Source organism: Moschus berezovskii, chromosome 11 (assembly GCF_049115385.1).
Source record: "Moschus berezovskii isolate FMDL1 chromosome 11, NW_MosBer_1.0, whole genome shotgun sequence".
In the NCBI taxonomy this organism is placed as follows: domain Eukaryota; kingdom Metazoa; phylum Chordata; class Mammalia; order Artiodactyla; family Moschidae; genus Moschus; species Moschus berezovskii.
The window spans coordinates 77,909,152-77,928,637 of record NC_142470.1 but is presented as its reverse complement, the minus strand read 5'-3'; the positions used below and the strand labels follow the sequence as shown (position 1 = coordinate 77,928,637).

The 19,486-nt window shown below is 39.6% G+C and overlaps 1 protein-coding gene across 1 annotated transcript in view; it reads right to left on the bottom strand.

The window, feature by feature from the left end:
* FBXO11 (F-box protein 11) overlaps positions 1–17,864 on the bottom strand; it is a 109,384-nt gene extending 91,520 nt beyond the window's left edge. The window contains exon 1 of the mRNA XM_055400627.2: positions 17,637–17,864. The gene's annotated coding sequence lies outside the window, so the exon portion shown is untranslated. The remainder of the gene's footprint in view (positions 1–17,636) is intronic.
* Between the last annotated feature and the right edge of the window lie 1,622 nt (positions 17,865–19,486).

Here is a 19,486-nt window from a genome sequence, read left to right as displayed (position 1 = left end):
AATGAAAAACCTAGTGCAGCCAAAAATAAATCAATGAATAAAATTTTTCAAAAGACTCATATATTGTTTGTATGGTGAAGTGAAGTCGCTCAGTCGTGTCCGACTCTTTGCGACCCCATGGACTGTAGCCCACCAGGCTCCTCAGTCCATGGAATTTTCCAGGCAAGAGTACTGAGTGGGTTGCCATTTCCTTCTCCAGGGGATCTTCCCAATCCAAGGATCGAACCCGGGTCTCCCGCACTGCAGGCAGATGCTTTACAGCCTGAGCCACCAGGGAAGCCCGTTTGTACAGTAAATAGGTGTAAATTTTTTTTCCAGTCTTTCATTTGTGTTAACTTTGTTTTTAGCACCTCTCGTGCATAGAACTTTCAATTTATTTTGCATAGTCAATTTCCTGATGCTTCTTTAATGACTTCTGGATTTTTTTGGCCTTGCTTACACAAAAAGTACTTTCTTCTTATTCTTCTGTGGTTAAACAAAAACACTGAGCTCTTACTAGGAGGACATTACGCTAAGTGAAATAAGCTTGTTACAAAGGACAAATACTATGAAGTATTTAAAATAGTCAAACTCACAGAAATAGAGTAGAAGCGCCAGGGGAAAGAGGAAGAGGAAATGGAGAGCTGCTACTCAATGGGTATAAAGTTTCAGTTATGAAAGATAAATTAAGTTCTCATGATCTGATATACCATATCTTGCCTATAGTTAACAATACTGTATCAAAATTTTGTTTAAAAAGTAGATCTCATGTTAGGTATTTTTACTACAAAAATTATTTTTCTAATTAAAAAATATTTGCACTCTTTAATCACCTGGAATGTATTTGTTACTGTACAAAGTAGGAAATTAACTGAATGTTTTTCCAAAGGAATAATCAATAGTCTCAATATCATTTAGTGAACAGTAAATCGCTTCCTTATTGATCTGAAATACCAGCAGTATTATAAGTGGACACTTGAATTCACAGTAAAAAAAAAAAACACTCTACCTCTTCAAAAGCATTAACCAGTTTTTATGCATCTGAAATTAATTACACTGGGAATCATCACATGAACCTGTCATCAACATGGTTTACCTTACAATGCATAGTATAATTGCTTTTTCCTCCCAACCAGTCATAGCCAAAACAGAATAAAAAAAAAAAAATTTAAGTCAATCAGTAAGAAGTGAACCATAATTTTAATTGCATGTTCTTTTTAACTAAGACAAGTATTCAAAAAAAAAAAAGAAAATAATAATTTGTTTAAACTAAGGAATTACAGAAAAGCTTATCAGATCAACAGATTCAACAAATCACTAAACTGAAAATGAACTGAATGAAAATAAAATTCCAGAACAAGAACAGATACCACCATCACCACTGATTAGGAGTGAGGAAATCTGTGTTTTAATTCCAACCTGAACAAATGAATAAACCTCAAGAATTATCTCTATGGTTCAATTTCCAACACACTATACTTTCTAATTTGCCATCTCTAAGATTTAATTAAAACACCTAATACTAACAGCTACCACCAAAGTAGTACCTAATCTTCTGTGAGATATTATTTACACCAGTATAGGTCATTAATCTAACTTGAATTCATTTTCTCTAGCTATCTTCTGAGCACACAGAAAAATAACTGAGCAACATTTTTAAGACTTTCAGTCACATGAAAGTAATTTTTTTTAAAAAGCTGAAGTATAGTTGATTTACAAGGTTGTGTTAGTTTCTGGTATACAACAAACTGATTCAGTTTATATATATATATATATATGGGTGTGCATGTATCTTTTTTTATATTCTTTTCCATTACGGTCTATTACAGGATATTGAATATAGCTCCCTGTACTATACAGCAGGACCTGGTTTATCTATTTTATATGGATATACAGTAGTTTGTATATGCTAATCTAAAACTCCTAATTTGTCTTTCCCCAGTGTCTTTCCCCTTTGGTAACCATAAATTTGTTTTCTATATCTGTGAGTCTGTTTTGTTAGCAAGTTCATATGTGTCATATTTTAGATTCCACATATAAGTGATAATATATGGTATTTGTCTCTCTTACTTCACCTAGTATGATAATCTCCAGGTCCATTCATGTTGCTGCAAATGACAGTATTTCATTCTTTGTTTTAATGTCTGAGTACTGTTCCATTACTTATATATGCCACATCTTCTTCACCCATTCATCTGCTGACGGTCATTTAGGTTGCTTCCAAGTCTTGGCTATTGCAAGCAGTGCTGCTATGAACATTAGGGTGCAGGTGTCTTTCAAATTCGTTTTCTCTGGATATATGCCCACAAGTGGGATTAGCAGATCATACAGCAACTCTATTTTTAGTTTTTTAAGGAACCTCCATACTGTTTTCCATAGTGGCTGCACCAATTTACATTCCTACCAAATGTGTAGGCGGGTTCCCTTTTCTCCACACCCTCTCCAGCTTTAGTTACATATAGATTTTTTAAATGATGACCATTTTGACTGGTGTGAGATGATATCTCATTGTTGTTTTGATTTGCATTTCTCTAATAAATAGCAATATTGAGCATCATTTCATGTGCTTGTTGGCCACCTGTAAATCTCCTTTGGAGAAATGTCTGTTTAGGTCTTCCGCTCATTTTCTGACTTGGGTTGTTATTGTTTGTTATTGAGTTGTATGAGCTGTTGGTATATTTTGTAAACTAAGCCATTGCTGGTTGCATTGTTTGCAAGCATTTTCTCCCAGTCTGCAGGTTGCCTTTTAATTCTGTTTATGGTTTCTTTCACTGTGTAAAAGCTTCTCAGTTTGACTAGGTCCCATTTGTTTTTACTTTTGCTTTTACTTCTATCGCCTTGGGAGACTGGCCTAAGAAAACACTGGTACAATTTATATCAGAAAACGTTTTTTGCCCATGTCCTTTGTTTTATTCTGTCATGTCTCATATTTAAGTCTTTCACCCGTTTTGAGTTTATTTTTGTGTATGATGCAAGAGTGTTTTAACTTCACTAGTTTTCATGCAGCTGTCTAGTTTTCCCAACACCACTTACTAAAGAGACTTTTCTCTCCATTGTATATTCTTGCCTCTTTTGTTGAAGGTTAACTGACTGGTAGGTATGTGGATTTATTTCTGGACTCTCAATTTTGTTCCACTGATCCATATACTTGTTTTTGTGCCAATACTATGCTGTTTTGATTCCTGTAGCTTTGCAGTATTGTCTGATGGCTGGAAGAATTATGCCTTCAGCTTTGTTCTTTTTCTTCAGGACTGCTTTAGTAATTCTGGGTCAGTTTATGGTTCCATATAAATTTTAGAATTATTTGTTCTAGTTCGGTGAAAAAGGCCAAGGGTAATTTGATAGGGATCACATTAAATCTTCAGATTGCTTTGGGTAGTATGGCCATTTTAACAATATTGATTCTTCCATTCTAAAAGCATGGAATATCTTCATTTCTTCGAATCAGCCTCAGTTTCCTTTATCAATGTTACATAGTTCACAGCATCTTTCACCTTTCTTGATCAGGTTTATTCTTAACTTTTTTAAATGAAATTTTAAAAGAGACAGTCTCTTCTACTTTCCCTGAAAGTAATTCTTAACTTACCATTTAGCTTGTTCCTCTTTAAGATAATACTTATGTTGTCCTAATACACATTTTTTTCCAACCATTCCAAAACTACTATGATACTATACCATGTGTTTACATGTGCACACATACTTTAGGATGCTTCATTCAACTATATACCAAATCACTTTCTGCTTAATTCTTCTGGCTCAACCCTTCTTAGTTACTACTCATTTTTTGGTTATTTCTACAAGGATTGAAGCCCATTTGGTTATTCCTTTTTTCTTAGACTATTCAAAATAATTTGACTTCTATTTTTGGTTTTTCAAGTACTCAACCTTATCACCTTTGAAGAACTCATCCACGAAGTTAATATGCTCAGTCACTTAAATCAGTGATTGTGTGAAAAAATGAGTCCAGGAGAGGGAAAGGAAATAGTATCTATTTGCAAAAGTCTAACACTATTTTTAAAAGTTGTAGATTCTAGACAATACAACTTTTAAAAACTTCTCCCAACTGCCACAACATCAGTATGACCCCTTCATAAAAGAATGTCTCATTTAAATCTGGCTCTGTTGTTCTCATTCTCTCTTCACCTATCAAAAGTCACTAGTACAGAAAAATACATTTATCTGTAATCAGTTCTTCATAAAACCATGCTGATTATTATCTAGAATCTACATTTAATGACTGATTTGCCTTAAAACATATTAGTGTGTGTTCATGCTCAGCTGTGTCCAATTCTTTGCAGTCCTATGGGCTGTAGCCCACCAGGCTCCTCTGTCCATGGGATTCTCCCAGCAAGAATACTGGAGTGGGTTGCCATTTCCTACCTCAGGAGATGTTCCTGATACAGGGATTGAACCCAGTTTCCTGCGTCTCCTTGCATTGGCAGTCGGATTCTTTACCACTGAGCCACCTGGGAAGCCATAAACCATATTAGTAGCCCCTGAAGAGTACATCATGAGGAACGCTGGGCTGGAAGAAGCACAAGCTGGAATCAAGATTGCCGGGAGAAATATCAATAACCTCAGATATGCAGATGACACTACCCTTATGGCAGAAAGTGAAGAGGAACTCAAAAGCCTCTTGATGAAAGTGAAAGAGGAGAGTGAAAAGGTTGGCTTGAAGCTCAACATTCAGAAAACAAAGATCATGGCATCTGGTCCCATCACTTCATGGGAAATAGATGGAAAAACAGTGGAAACAGTGTCAGACTTTATTTTTTTGGGCTCCAAAATCACTGCAGATGCTGATTGCAGCCATGAAATTAAAAGACGCTTGCTCCTTGGAAGGAAAGTTATGACCAACCTTGATAGTATATTAAAAAGCAGAGACATTACTTTGCCAACCAAGGTCCGTCTAGTCAAGGCAATGGTTTTTCCCGTGGTCATGTATGGATGTGAGAGTTGGACTGTGAAGAAGGCTGACCGCCGAAGAATCGATGCTTTTGAACTGTGGTGTTGGAGAAGACTCTTGAGAGTCCCTTATACTGCAAGGAGATCCAACCAGTCCATTCTGGAGGAGATCAATCCTGGATGTTCATTGGAGGGACTGATGCTAAAGCTGAAACTGCAATACTTTGGCCACCTCATGCGACGAGTTGACTCACTGGAAAAGACTCTGATGCTGGGAAAGGTTGGGGGCGGGAGGAGAAGGGGACGACGGAGAATGAGATGGCTGGATGGCATCACCGACTCTGTGGACATGAGTTTGAGTGAACTCCGGGAGTTGGTGATGGACAGGGAGGCCTGGCGTGCTATGATTCATGGGGTCGCGGAGAGTCGGACACGACTGAGCGACTGAACTGAACTGAACTGAACTGAAGGAGGTCAGTCCTGGGTGTTCATTGGAGGGACTGATGTTGAAGCTGAAATTCCAATACTTTGGTCACCTGATGTGGACAGCTGACTCATCTGAAAAGACTCTGATGCTGGGAAAGATTGAGGGCAGGAGGAGAAGGGGACGACAGAGGATGAGATAGTTGGATGGCATCACCGACACAATGGACACGGGTTTGGGTGGACTCTGGGAGTTGGTGATGGACAGGGAGGCCTGGCGTGCTGCAGTTCATGGGGTTGCAAAGGGTCAGACACGACTGAGCAACTGAACTATAAAAACAAAACAAAAAAGCCAAACAGTTCACCTCATTCAATGAAAGTTCTAGTGTATTTTGAGGAAAATGTTGTTTTCTCCCGGTTTAGGTTTATAGTCTATAACATAATCAGAAGACTAGTCAGGTGAGTGTTGAGATGAATTAATTCCAAATTTAATTACTAAATTTAAACTTCAAAGGTCCATAGTTTTTGAAAGACATTGCCAAGTTTTTATTTATTCCCAAACTCATTAGATCCCACAATCCAAAACTTCTTCGAATATCTTACAAAGGAAAGGATGTGGTTTTTTAAAAAACTGGCAATGATGAAACAATTTCCCTTAGCAATTTCTGCTTGAACTTAATTAACTGATAGCCATTAATTTCTTCAGCACTAATACCAGTTTTATGAAAAGAAAATATTCTCCCATATAAAATTATCAAATAGTCATGAACCCTTACCACCAGGGTACAGAACAAGCATCCATCTATTGTGAACAATAATAAATCTTTTATTCACCTAATTATTCAGTTCGTTTGCACACTAAATTTCCATCTTTCATCTTCATTCAGGCATGCAGTTAAAATTTTATTTTTATGTATTTACTACCATAATCTACTGTTACAGACATCCTGGAAAGACACTGGCTCAAACTTCCAAATATCAAATTTTGTTTTAAATTCTCAATTCTGACTTTCTGATCATCAGTTATCCTCATTTCCTATATATGACACTGTTATATAACTAGCCTAAAGTTATAATGAATACAAAACCCCCAAATGTCCATAAATAAGCATTTAAAACTCACTTATAGCATTGAAAAATGTAGAGTTTTAAGCTTTTATTCACATTTAAAATGACCGTGGGGACTATGTCATCAAACCAATAGAACGACTTCACATCACAATTAGAACTACTAAATTCTTAAACACACACTCACACTCCTCCCCTTTCCAGATTCCATACAGTCTTTGAAAAACAGAAAATAACAGGAAGAATTAAAAAAATCATCTCACCTCCATCATCCTAAGACATTACTGTTAACATTTTACCAAACAATTTTAGACACTTCACAATATCAAGGGTACACATTCCCAGTTTCACTGTGTTTATGCGGATGTTATCAAAGTATGTCTATGACTGGTATGTGACATTTTTCTAGCCCTCTAAAACCAGACTTAACTTTACAGACTCAGATTAAATTCACTACCTCCAGATCTCCCAGCTCAGTTTTTCAGCATTAAAGACTTCAGCTAATAGGCTCTCAAAACAAATAACTCAGAAACAGAGAACAGGTTCCCTGTGAGAAACAGCAATAGATACTGAGAAAGAACCAGAACAATCCATTAAAGCATCCTGAGAGTTACAACTACTAGGTATGTGGGATTACAGATGCTATGAAAAACATCAAAGTGCTGTTTATTTCTGCAATTGAGCGTAAATTCTAGCAACACGATCTAACTTTATTCTCAGTTTCTGGATGTAAGGGCAAAACAATGAAGGTAACGAAGGACATACCATGAAAACAAGATGAATGATTCCAACTCTGGGTAGTCTCTTTCTCAGTTACATCAGAGTACCACAACTTGGCTTAATATTTAGGCTGCAGTAACTTTCTAAGGAAGGGAACTTTCTAAGTGTGGCACAAAGGTAATTCAATGAATAACTAAAGGGTAAAAGGGTAAAACATACAGTAAAGAGTAGGGAGTCGTAACAAAACTTTATCTTAATAGCAATGAACTGAAAAATCCACTACGAGACTTTGGTCTTGCAAACTGTCTAATGATAGTTACAAATGAAATGCCAGATAACACACACACTCATTCTTTAAAAATATAAACCAGAAGACAATGAAAACAATATCAACCCACTTATTTACAAGACATTTTGATCCGAAATGCTATTTATATTCAGTCTCTAGAACACTACCACTACCCAAATTTAGAGCTTGCTGATTTATATTGGTAAGGCAAATGACATAGAAAGGGTTTTGGAGCATTTCAGGAGTCAACTTATTTAAAATCTCCTAACTAAAAAAAAAACTACTGCAAAAACAAGAAACCACTGCAGAAAAAAGAATAAGCAAGCCACTTTGGAAAAGCTCCTATCCCTCCCAAATTTAACAAGCAACAATTACTGAATGTGGCTATACGTTAAAATAATAAAATAGAAAGGAAGGTGACAATCTTCACACTGCTTGTTGCAGACAAGAAAGAACAACTGTTGGTACTAAACACTGGACTGTTAAGTGCTGAAAGAGCAGACATGAAATAACAAAATCTTACTCCTTTGGTATCTAAGGCTACTGTATCATCAGTTTCAAGAAAGTAGTTCCTTAAGAACAGAGCCCATCTGTCATTCTCAGGGGATACTTGTATCATAAAGTGTACAAGCTTATAAATCACTAGCACTTCAGCACAAGCTTTCACTTGATGAAGAACTTATCAATGATGCTGGCAGAGGCACTTTTACACTTTTTTCCTATGTGAAAGGAATGAAGAGATCTGGTCAAGGACTAAAAATACAATTCTGAAAACAAAATGTGCCACGATTTTTCTGTGAAAGTTATATAATTTAAAAATAAGTTGAATATAAGTTAACAAAGGATAACCAAACTATGCAGAAAAACAAGAAATAAAATGAAACAACTGACCAAACAATATCAAAATATTTTCACAGGAGTTAAAAGGATAAGTTTAAAAAAATAGTTAGAAACAGTGTTTCAAACCGAAATGGAGAATCAAAAATACTTATGGCAGTAGTAAAGAGAAACAACAGTTTTTGGAATGAAGACTCAGAATCACATACTAAGCTCCATATTAGTTTTTAAAATTCTTAAATATAAAAAACAAGATTTCCCCTCTCCTCAAAATAACCTAACCTATGATCTTTGGCTGAAAAATTGATGCTTTTGAACTGTGGTGCTGGAGAAGACTCTGGCGAGTCCCTTGGACAGCAAGGAGATCAAACCAGTCAATCCTAAAGGAATATTCACTAGAAGGAATGACGCTGAAGCACCAATACTCTGGGGCTACCTGATGGAAGACCCGACTCATTGGAAAAGACCCTGCTGCTGGGAGAGAGTGAGGGAAGGAGCAGGCGGCAACAGAGGATGAGATGGTTGGATGGCATTACCAACTCAATGGACATGAGTCTGATCAAACTTCAGGAGATAGTGAAGGGGTGTCAAAGAGCCGGACATGACTTAGCGACGGAACAACAACAATGATTTTTGGGGAAAACTTCAGCATATTAAGTTGATGGGTAAGTTTCCTATCATTGGATTGTTAAAGGAAGTGTGTGTGTTAGTTGCTCAGCCATGTCCAACTCTTTGTGACTGCATGGACTATAGCCCACCAGGCTCCTCTGCCCATGGGATTCTCCAGGCAAGAACACTGAAGTGGTTTGCCATTTCTTTCTCTTATGTTAAAGGATACACAAGCAAAAATATTTAAAGATTTAAGAAAAACACTAGTATCTGAAATAAATTGTCATAACAACATAAGGGGCCATATCCATATTTGTCTTAAAGCTGTTTTATCTTCCATTTCTTATAAAGTAAATAGAAGTTTTTCCCATCTAGGATGTTGGTAACATTTTATTTCTTGATCTAGGTATTACTGATTACACAAACATGTTCACTTTGCAAAAAGGCAACAAGCTGTATCAGTGATTTGTGTGTACTTGTATACTTTCACCAAAACTTTAAGTTAAAAAAAGAAAAAAGCTCATAAAAATTATTTGTACAACTTAAATTGTAGAATTTCTAATTGTATTTCTACAACTGTAATACTTAAACTGTATGTCTACAATTTAAGTGTAGTTATATATATAGTAGATACACATATAGATTATATAAAGTTATAAGCCACTCCAGTACTCTTGCCTAGAAAATCCCATGGATGGAGGAGCCTGGTAGGCTGCAGTCCGTGGGGTCGCTAAGGGTCGGACACGACTGAGCGACTTCACTTTCACTTTCACACATTGGAGAAGGAAATGGCAACCCACTCCAGTGTTCTTGCCTGGAGAATCCCAGGGACGGGGGAGCCTGGTGGGCTTCCGTCTATGGGGTCACACAGAGTCGGACACGACTGAAGTGACTTAGCAGCAGCAGCAGTATATATCCATATGCAAGTTGCTCAGTCATGTCCAACTCTTTGTGACCCCATGGACTGTAGCCCGCCAGGCTCCTCTGTTCATGTACAGACAGTTTTTAATCCAAATGACCACTGCTAACGTAAATGACTTACACATATTGTCATTTGTATCTGCTCAAATTCTTTCTCTTTTCTCCAATCAACTCAAAATCACTCTCTCGGGGTAAAACTTCAGAAAAATCTAAGGTTCAGAAGTACTTCATCAGGGAAAATAAACATGTAAGGTAAGTGATTCTTGAAAAAAAAAATCTTCCAGTCTCCCTCTGCTCTGATGTGCTCATTTTGCCTGTGAGAGAGCACTCCTTCCTAGAAAGTCTTTCTCCAAATTATTTCTTCTATCAATTTTACTGGGCTTAAAATATAAAAATTTGATCAAATAATCACTTTCTTCAAATTGCAAATCCATTTCAAAGGATTACAAAGATATCAGTCACTCACACGCAGCTGTGTCTACTTTTTTTGAGCTTCCCAAGTGGCACAGTGACAAAGAATCCACCTGCCAGTGCAAGAGACGCAGGTTTGATCCCGTGGTTGGGAGACCCCCTAAAGAGGAAATGGCAACCCACTCCAGTATTCTTGCTTGGAAAATTCCATGGACAGAGGAGCCTGGTGGGCTACAGTCCATGGAGTCACAAACAGTCAGACATGACTAAGGACACACACACACACACAACTTTTTAAAAACTGAGGCACAGTGGATACACAACTATTATGTAAGTTTCAGTGTATGACACAGTGATTCAAAGTTATGTGTCTACTTCTAACAAATAACTGTAAGAAAGTTCTTCTATACAAAGAAGAAAAATGAGCAATTCCACAATTTCTTTTATCATACAGTTTGCCAAAAATACTAAATTCCAAAATATTCTGTCTTTACCCATTCTAATTTCTTTTAAACAAGTCTTCTTTGATCTTCTCTGTCATGATACAAACTTGAATGACTCCCACTTGCCATTGTTAAATCCTACTTATTTTATCTTCTTTTTTCAAAAATGTAGATCAATTACTAGTAACATATGCCGCCACCAGCGAAGCCCATACACACAAACACACACACACCAATCCTCAAACTACAACAGGTGACTATATCTTTCCTTTCCCCCACCTGCTTACTCCTAAGTGTTAAGAACCTTATAAGGCCATGTGTTCTTACACATACACACATGCATACACACACACACAATTATATAGTATGGATGCAAGACACAAAATCAATACTTGAGTGCAAAAAGAGTTATCTTATCTAAACCGAAGTAGAGTCAGCAAAGGCTAAACTGATTCAAGTCAGCCAGCAACACACTGTACTAAAGAAACGAACAACAGAGGCTGAATTCACATAGTTCCTCACAAACTTTCAGCAGTCAAAGATTGATACAACCCAACTCAACCATCTGAGGGTTGACTGTACACTACAAGAAAGCTAGATTATCACCATTACCAGAAAAATAATTTTAAAGCAGTTTCTTACCCTATTTCTACCACTCAAATTATTTCTAAACTTTGAGAAAAGTTGCCTTTCCTCACAGAAAAGATGAATGGCATCTCATCTCTAATGAGATGTGAAAGTATACATTAAAAAAATTTTTTTTTTGGCCACACAGTGCATGCAATATGCAGAACTTCCCTGATCGGGGACTGAACCTATGCCTCCTACACTGGAAGTACAGAGCCGTAACCACTGGGCCACCAGGGAAGTCCCATTAATGCTTTAAGGTTTAGCCTCCAGTTGACAGTGTTTAATAATGTTTTCCCCTCTGTTGAACCCGGTCATACCATTTTCCATTTGCTAGAAAAGCAGAACATTTGACAATTGGATTTTTAGAACCTGAAAGAATAAGCAACTAACTTACATGATATGGTTTAGGTTTGCTTTTAACTATACTATATTACTTGCGCATCTTTTAAAATAAAAAAAATACACAACACATTCATTTTCAAAGTAAATATTTTCAATATTTGCCTTCAATTAAAATAAGTTACGTAAAGGAAGTTAGTTGGTTTCATTTCTCTATTTTCTAAGGATTAAGTTCAAGCACATATATTAACCAAACTTATACAAAAACCTCAAGCTATGCATGTAAAGACATCAAGTTATGCATGTAAGAACACCAAATTATGGTGAGAAAAGAGTACTTAGTCTACAAATCTGTCAAAATTCCTACTGAAGTCTAATTTAACTCACATTTTTTCCCTTCCTGAAATAGTCCAGTCTATAACTATGAGCTAAAAAATGACTTAACACCCTTTATTCATAACTTATGAGTAATTCAAGGGAAATCTAACCTTCTTTGTTCAATGACTGTTTAGTGATCTCATCAACAAACTTGAAAAACATGTGGGCCAATCACTGCAATCTCATCTGGAAATATGAGGTAAAATTATGACTAGAAAGCTACTTAGAAATGTGAAACCAAATGATTTAACTATCATTGGCATCATACTACCTTCAATCAGATAGGTGGGACAGGACAGGAGATTGATGTGCTGCAAGGTTTAGGAGATTCCTTTTTCTGGAGGTGATGAAGATATTCAGTCAAATGTATTTCAGCATCTCCTTTTGATGGAAAGACTAGGATATATAAATCATTTTTTAAATTCTCTGCTACTTACTAAGTACAATCACTGCTGTGTAAATCATCGTACAGAATTTCTAAGAGGGATGGTATATAAGAAGAGTATCTGGCACAGATTCTACTACGTAAGAAACAGTCATGTTTATTACTCCAAATACCCATTTCTTTTGTTATTCTTTTTTCAAAGAATATTTCAATTCATTAGATGTAAGATTACTGATTTACAATTGCAAATCAGTTTCTCTAAGGTTATACCACGTCACCTGGACTGCATTTTGGGATATGTCAGAAACTCTTTGGTGACACATACATACTTTATTTCTTAGGTTTAGTTTTATAAATGGCTGCTTCTGTTCCATACTATTATTTTTAGTATTTAAAAGAGCTGCTATTTATTGAGCATCTACTATAGGCTAGGTACTTCACTATCTCTTATCTTTAAATTACCGTCAGACAAGTGTTACCATCCCTATTTTAAAGATAATAGAATAAGGCTCAGAGTGGTTACGCTTCTTGCCCCATGTCACACACACAGCTCACTAGTGGTGTGGCTAAGTTTAGCACCTACCTCTAGTTAGCTCTAACTCTGAGCTCTTCCCAACATACTATCTCCAATTGTCTCATCCCTTATATTTTACACCTTTATAAATTTGCTTTCAGAGGATAACAACTACAATTTGGGAGTATCCTGCTTACAACCTCACATAATAACCAGTTTTCTGGAAGACAAGAATGCACTTTCAATGACTGATAAACTTGAGAAATGGAAGGTCTAAAACAGAATAACCCTTCAGAGACCAATGGACAAGAAAGACACAAAATAAGAGTAACTTGTTAAAAATAAAAAAAGGGAACAGTTAAGACAGTAAGAGACCTCAAGGTGAAATAATTTATTATTATAAATTACTTCCAAAATTAAAACAAACAGAGTAAAAGACAGAAAATACTCACTAGCTTTGAATTCTGCCAAATATAAGTTCAGGGATCCTCACTAACAGGTCAGGATCGATCTACTGGTCATTCTTGCCTTACCTGATAGGTATCCAAGCTGGTTAGCCTTTCCTTGGGTTTGCCAGAATTTCCAGTTAAAAAGAAAAAAAGAGGCAAGCAGTATAGGGACAGGCCTTAGGCCTTACCAGCAGAACTCTAACATCAGTATTGTCACTATTGCATTTCTATTCCTCAAATAATTTTTAAGTGTTGAGAAAACAGCCCCCCTCCACACACAGTTAACTGGCATTCCTCTTATGGGATGTAAATATTTCAAAGGGTTAGCCACAAGATGGAAGAGCAGTGACTCATGGTACTTAATGCCTAAAAGAGGAAAAATCAGATTCCTTGTCCAGAATTCTTCTATCTAGAAAGATTGCAGAAATTCCTTACTCTGTAAGTAGTAGGGAGAACCTAAAGGTAAAATATAATGGGCTAGGACAACTCCACAGAAATGTGTAACTAGGACGCATGACTAGAACACTAAAGAGCTTCCTGACTGCTCCACAGAATATGTAATACCATATATACACCGAATTATTTTAAAAGCTCACTTAAAAAAATAAAGCAACAACTATAAATCCAGGATCATAGGTGAGATTTTAATCTCACAAACAGGAGATTACAGGGACTGATTACATTTTTACTCTATATGATTATTTCAGACCAGAAATAGCAAAATCCATTAATATACTGTTATAATTAAATTCTTCAACTATATATGATAACCCAGTTAAAATTTCAACATTTCAACTTTATGAATTTGCCAATAACTAGGAAATTACACTTATTTTCCAAAACTTTCATATCAAGATTTTCAGAAGTCAAACTTCATCTTTTATTGAAACATAATAAATGAGAAACTAGTAACAGACATAGTAATCAATAGGTTGATTCCAGGTAGGAAAATCTGGGAGCTGAAGGCAGTTGTAGGAAAGAGACTTCTGAATTTTAAATCATTTGCATTTAATACCTAATCAAAGTAATCAATTTCAACTAAAACCTAAAAATGCTCACAATACATAGCACTTCTGCAGATGTGTAAGCGTTCCTCAGACATATTTCTAAAACAAGACTGCCAAATAGATTTCATGATAAATTCAGCAGAACAAGTTGCAAAAACTCATTCAGGATTTTAAAAGAAAACAAATATATAAAATCCAACCCCACATACTTTCAGTTTCACTGAAGCTGGAATATATTATCAAAGGATTCCTATGTGGAACACAAATTATTTTCTACTAGCTAAAAGTGGTATGTGAAATCCTAAACCCAAGATTTAAAATAAAAGCCTAAAAATGCTAATGATTTGTATTCCATCTTTAGACAGCAGACTGTTTCAGATAACATGTGAGAAGATAGCATTCCATGGAACACCCTGGCTGATTATTTCCCATTTGGGGTGTAAGCAAATCTCCTGACTTTAAAAAGTCCTCATAAGATTTCACTCCATACAGTTTGTTTCTCTCTTTTTCAAACACTGGCCATTATAACACTCAAATATATATACATTTTTAAAGGAGGTATCAAGGAAATTTTTAAGACTAATTAACCTGTGGGCAAAGAAGCAACTAAAAACTAGTTTTGACAGAATTTTTGCTTGAAAAAAATACTTTCCTATAACTTACTACCACTCAGAAGCCTAAAGTCCACCCTTTACATGAAATAAGTGATTTTATATACAGATTGAGTTAACTTGTCTTAAAACAGTGAGTCTCACTTCAGTTCCCTACTCTGAAAGCTCTCTGATCCACTATTATGTAACTCTATCCAACATTCTAATGCAAGAGTTACATATCCATTGAGTTAGTAAAAACTAAAACGGGCGCATGCATAAACTTAGCTGTAGTTCCTTAATTACCTTGTCAAAATTATGAAACCTGGTATATTTTCAAACCAACAACAACCAAACCTTTCCTATTCAAACCAGAAATAGTGACTTTTGCATACTTTGTAAAACTGTTAAAAGAGTATTCTTCTTGGCTAGCTTCTGATCATTATGCAAACTGCACATTTAAAATTAAGAAAAAATGCCGATTTTCAAAGAATTACAATTTTTTACATAACACTAGCAAACTTTTTCTAACTTTAGTCTTTTAATTCATCTTAAGGCCATTTATTTGCCCTCCAAAAAGACCCACAGCATTTTCCCTGAAGGGTAATCAGCAGTTCTTTTCCTCTCTGTGCCAACATAGAACAGTTTCTACTAGCAGCAGCAAAGCAACAACAATTCCACAGTGAATTTGATTTACCATTTGGTTGGGTACATACTGAAATTCTGATTCACGAACATCTTAGTCGGTTTATGGATATCAATGGAAAGAAAAATGACACTCTGGCATGTGACTGCCAACTACCAAGTCACTTTACTTCAAAAGGAAATAGACTTTAGTAGATAATAATTTTAAACGAATTAAGAAGTGATCAAATGTAAGTACCTCAACTAAGTTGAAAATACACACAAATGAAAAGATTCAGAATTAACATTAAAAAAAATACACAATCAGACTAAGTTTGGCTGAAAGAGTCTGATTCACTGTTAATGTAATTAACAAATCAGTACATCTTGAAGAAGCTTACTTCTAGCAATAGAATCCTTATTATCCTAGGATTTCAACCCAATGTCATTGTTTTTAAAAAAAAATTAGTCAACTCTATTACATATAGTGTCAATTCTGAGACTTAACTATTATTTGAATGAAACACAGGAGAACCCTATGCAAATACAAAAGGAAATGATGAAACTGTGTTTTTTAATTAACAAAAAAACCCTGTAAATGTATCAAAGAAGCATTAAAACACATTTACCAGTACTGTAGCACAAGACCTCTAACTGCCTTGAAAGATCACATTCTTTCAAGCAACGTATAGTAAACTGCTTTCACAAGGACTATCTGTAACAGTAACCACTGAAAACCGTTTAAACTATTTTTCAATTATCATCTCCCTCTTTTACTTGTTCGGTATTTTGATCATGTACAACAAAGAAACAATTTTTAAGGAAAGAATGTATAATTTTCAAAAGGCATTTAATCTTAATTCCCTCAGCCAAAGGAGGTGTGACAACCAACGCACGTAAAATTAACCTTAATCCGCCAACGAAAACACGCAAAATGTCTCCTAACAATTCCCCTCCTCCTTAAAACAACAACCGTACACATAAATATGGTATTGACCTCCACCCCCACTGAGAGCAGCTAATTAATAAACAGAATAGCTACATTTAGTGATCAAGGTGCAACACCCCATCTCAAAACCTCCCCAAATAACATCATCAAAGTAGAACTGAACATTATTTTTGCTAAAGCAAGAATCCAACCCCTGGGAGCCTCAGCCCTTAGACAATGGTGGTTACCAGACAGAGCTGCACAGTTGGGTCCAAATGACACATTTCACTAGGCCTTGGACACAACACACAGGCACAAACACACGCACTGTCTCCCACAAGGGGCCAGTTCTAAGGAAGGGGCGTTCAAATCCCACTGGGAGACGGAGGGGCAGCATGGTGGCGTGGGGGTATGCTACGGGAGGGGAGTCGACAGAGCGGAAGGGTAACTGCACAGCACGCGAGGGAGGGGGCTGGAAATGGCCGATGGATTCTATATTTATTTATTTAAAGGTCTTAATTTAACGGGTCCTTCCCAGGGGTTCTGTAACTAAAGCCAAACTGCGCAGCAAACATTATGAGGTTGGGAGAAGAGTCGCCGCTCCCCCTACCCCGTGACTGGGTGGGGGGGGCGGGGGAAACAAGTTCCCCGGCCAACACCACCGACCACTCCAACTCCCCCTCTCCCCTCCTCCACAGGAAGGGGGAGGCTAACAGAGAAAAGGGGGAAAAACAAGTTCCCCAGCCAGCCCTAATCACCCGATCACTCCCAGTTGTCCCCCCCATCTCCCATTAGAAACAGGAGCCCAAACCATGGAAGACAGCCGAAAAAGGAGAGATCCCACCCTTCGCCTTGCCCCCACCCACCAAAAGACTCCTGCGGGGTCCGTAAGCGAGCTCAAAACCCAGAGGGATGGGTCGGGGGGAGAGGGTGCCGAGCCCCCGAAACCAAACAAAGCGCGGCCTGAGCTAAGAGCCCAGGCGAGTCGGGAAGCCGTGGCTTTTCCTGCCGGCCGGGGCCCGGGCTGAGCTGACACTGCGGCACCGGGGGACCCGCCTCCGCTCTGCCTCCCTTCTCCCACCCCCCAGGCGCACAAGCCGCCCCCGCCCGCCCCGGCCTCCCTCCCCGCGGGTCCCGCCGGCCGGGAGCCCGAGCCGGCGGGCGACGGGCAAGGAGCGCGGCCTTACCCCGTTCGCCGGCGTTGTTCCGCTCCTGGGGCAGCGGCGGAGGCGGCGGTGGCGGCGGCGGAGGCTGCTGCTGCTGCTGCGGCGGCGGCGGAGGCTGCTGCTGCGGCGGCGGCTGCTGCTGAGGCGGCTGCGGCGGCGGCTGCTGCGGGGGCTGCTGCTGCTGTTGCTGCACCGGGCGCGGCCGCGACACTCGCCTGGGTCTCCGGTTGGCGGCTCGGACGGAGTTCATTTGCCGGGCTGAGGTGGCGGCGTCGGCGGAGGGACACACACACACACACGCACACGCACCGCGAGCTCCGGGGCGGGAGAAGGGGGTGGGGAGACGGGGGGAGGAAGGAAAGGGGGCGAGGGGAAGGGGAGACGGGAAGGGCGGAGGGGCGAGCGGGACCCCGAGTCGAGAGAAAGGCCCGCGGAGACAGACAGAGACCGAGCGAGGCCAGGCGGGCGGGCCTGACGCACGGGGAAGGCCGAGGCCGCCGGGCGGGGCGGCCGCGAGGGACGGAGACAGAAAGACGGGCAGAGCGAGAGAAAGAAAGAAAGGGCGTCCGCCCGCCTGGGGCTCCTGAGGCGAAGCGCGGCGTCGGCGGCTGAGGAGACAGACCCTGGTCCCGCCGACTCCCGAGCGGCGTCTCCGGCGGCGGGGGGAGTGGGCGGGCGGGTGAGGAAGGGAGAAGGAGGAGAAGAGAGGGAGAGAAGGGAGGGAGGGAGCAGGGGGCGCCCGGCTCTTTTTTTTTTTCTCTTCCTCCCCCCCACACCCCCTGAAAGAGATTTCTGAGAGGAATTTTTTCTCTTTCTTCGGTCTCTTCTCTCTCCTCCCCCCCTTCTCTCCTCGGCGAAGGGGAAATGAGTGTGAAGGGAGGAGATAGGGGGAAAAAGAGGCGTCGTCGTTCCTCCTCCTTAAAGGAGCCTTTCCTCCTCCTCCTCCTCAGCCCCGTCGCCGCTGCTTCTGCTGCTGCTCCGTGGCAGGAGGAGCCATTGACACCGCCGAAGCCACCACTCGCCCAGTCGGTCCCTCCCCGCCGCGGGGCTGGCCAGGGGCGCGGGGGAGGGCCGTGGAGCGGAGGGGGGAGGGGCAAATGGGCGGGGAAGACGAGGGGCGGGGATTCCGGCCAGGGAGCCAATGGGAGGCGCTCATACAACCTTCGGGCCAATGGAACCTCTGCTCTTATCGCCAAGTCCCTTCCTTCAACGCCCTGTTTCCTCTCTCGGGTTTCCTCCCTCCCCCGCTAAGGAGGTGGGGGAAGGAGGAGAGGGGGAGTGTGGTGGGGCGGGTGATAATGGGGAGGTATCAGGGCATATAATAGAGCGGGGGGTGGATGAAGAGAGCGCTAGTGCGTAGCGACGATTCTAGGAGAGGAGGTGCTCAGAGGAAAGGGCGGGGGTTGCTGATGTAATGGGGAGAAGTGATTAATCCTTCGGTTCGCCGTTTCAACCTCTCCCCGCCCCCCCCCATCCGATTTTTTAAGCGGAAAAGAAAAGTAGAGCGAGGTAGCCAATCTTTGATAACTGGGGTTTTTTGTGGTAGGTAGGTTCAAACTCTGAGCTGTAGGGAGCGCTCGAGATTCTGTACCCTTTAGTTCTGCTGAGGGTATTTGCTAAACCTTGAAGATCCACTTTACCGAGCTTTGAGCTCGGGAACCGAAGTTAGAAGTCGGTTCCTACTTGTAGTCTAAAAAGAGTCATCTAAATCTTGAAAAGATTGTGATCAATAGGGAATAGACCTTTGGTCAGTTTACTTATTGAAGACGCTGTCTCTATAACGTTTGAGGAAATAATAGGTGAGAAAAGAGGAGAAGTAAATGTGTTGAGGTGGTGATTGTTTATGTGATAAATGTTTTAATTTTTTTTTA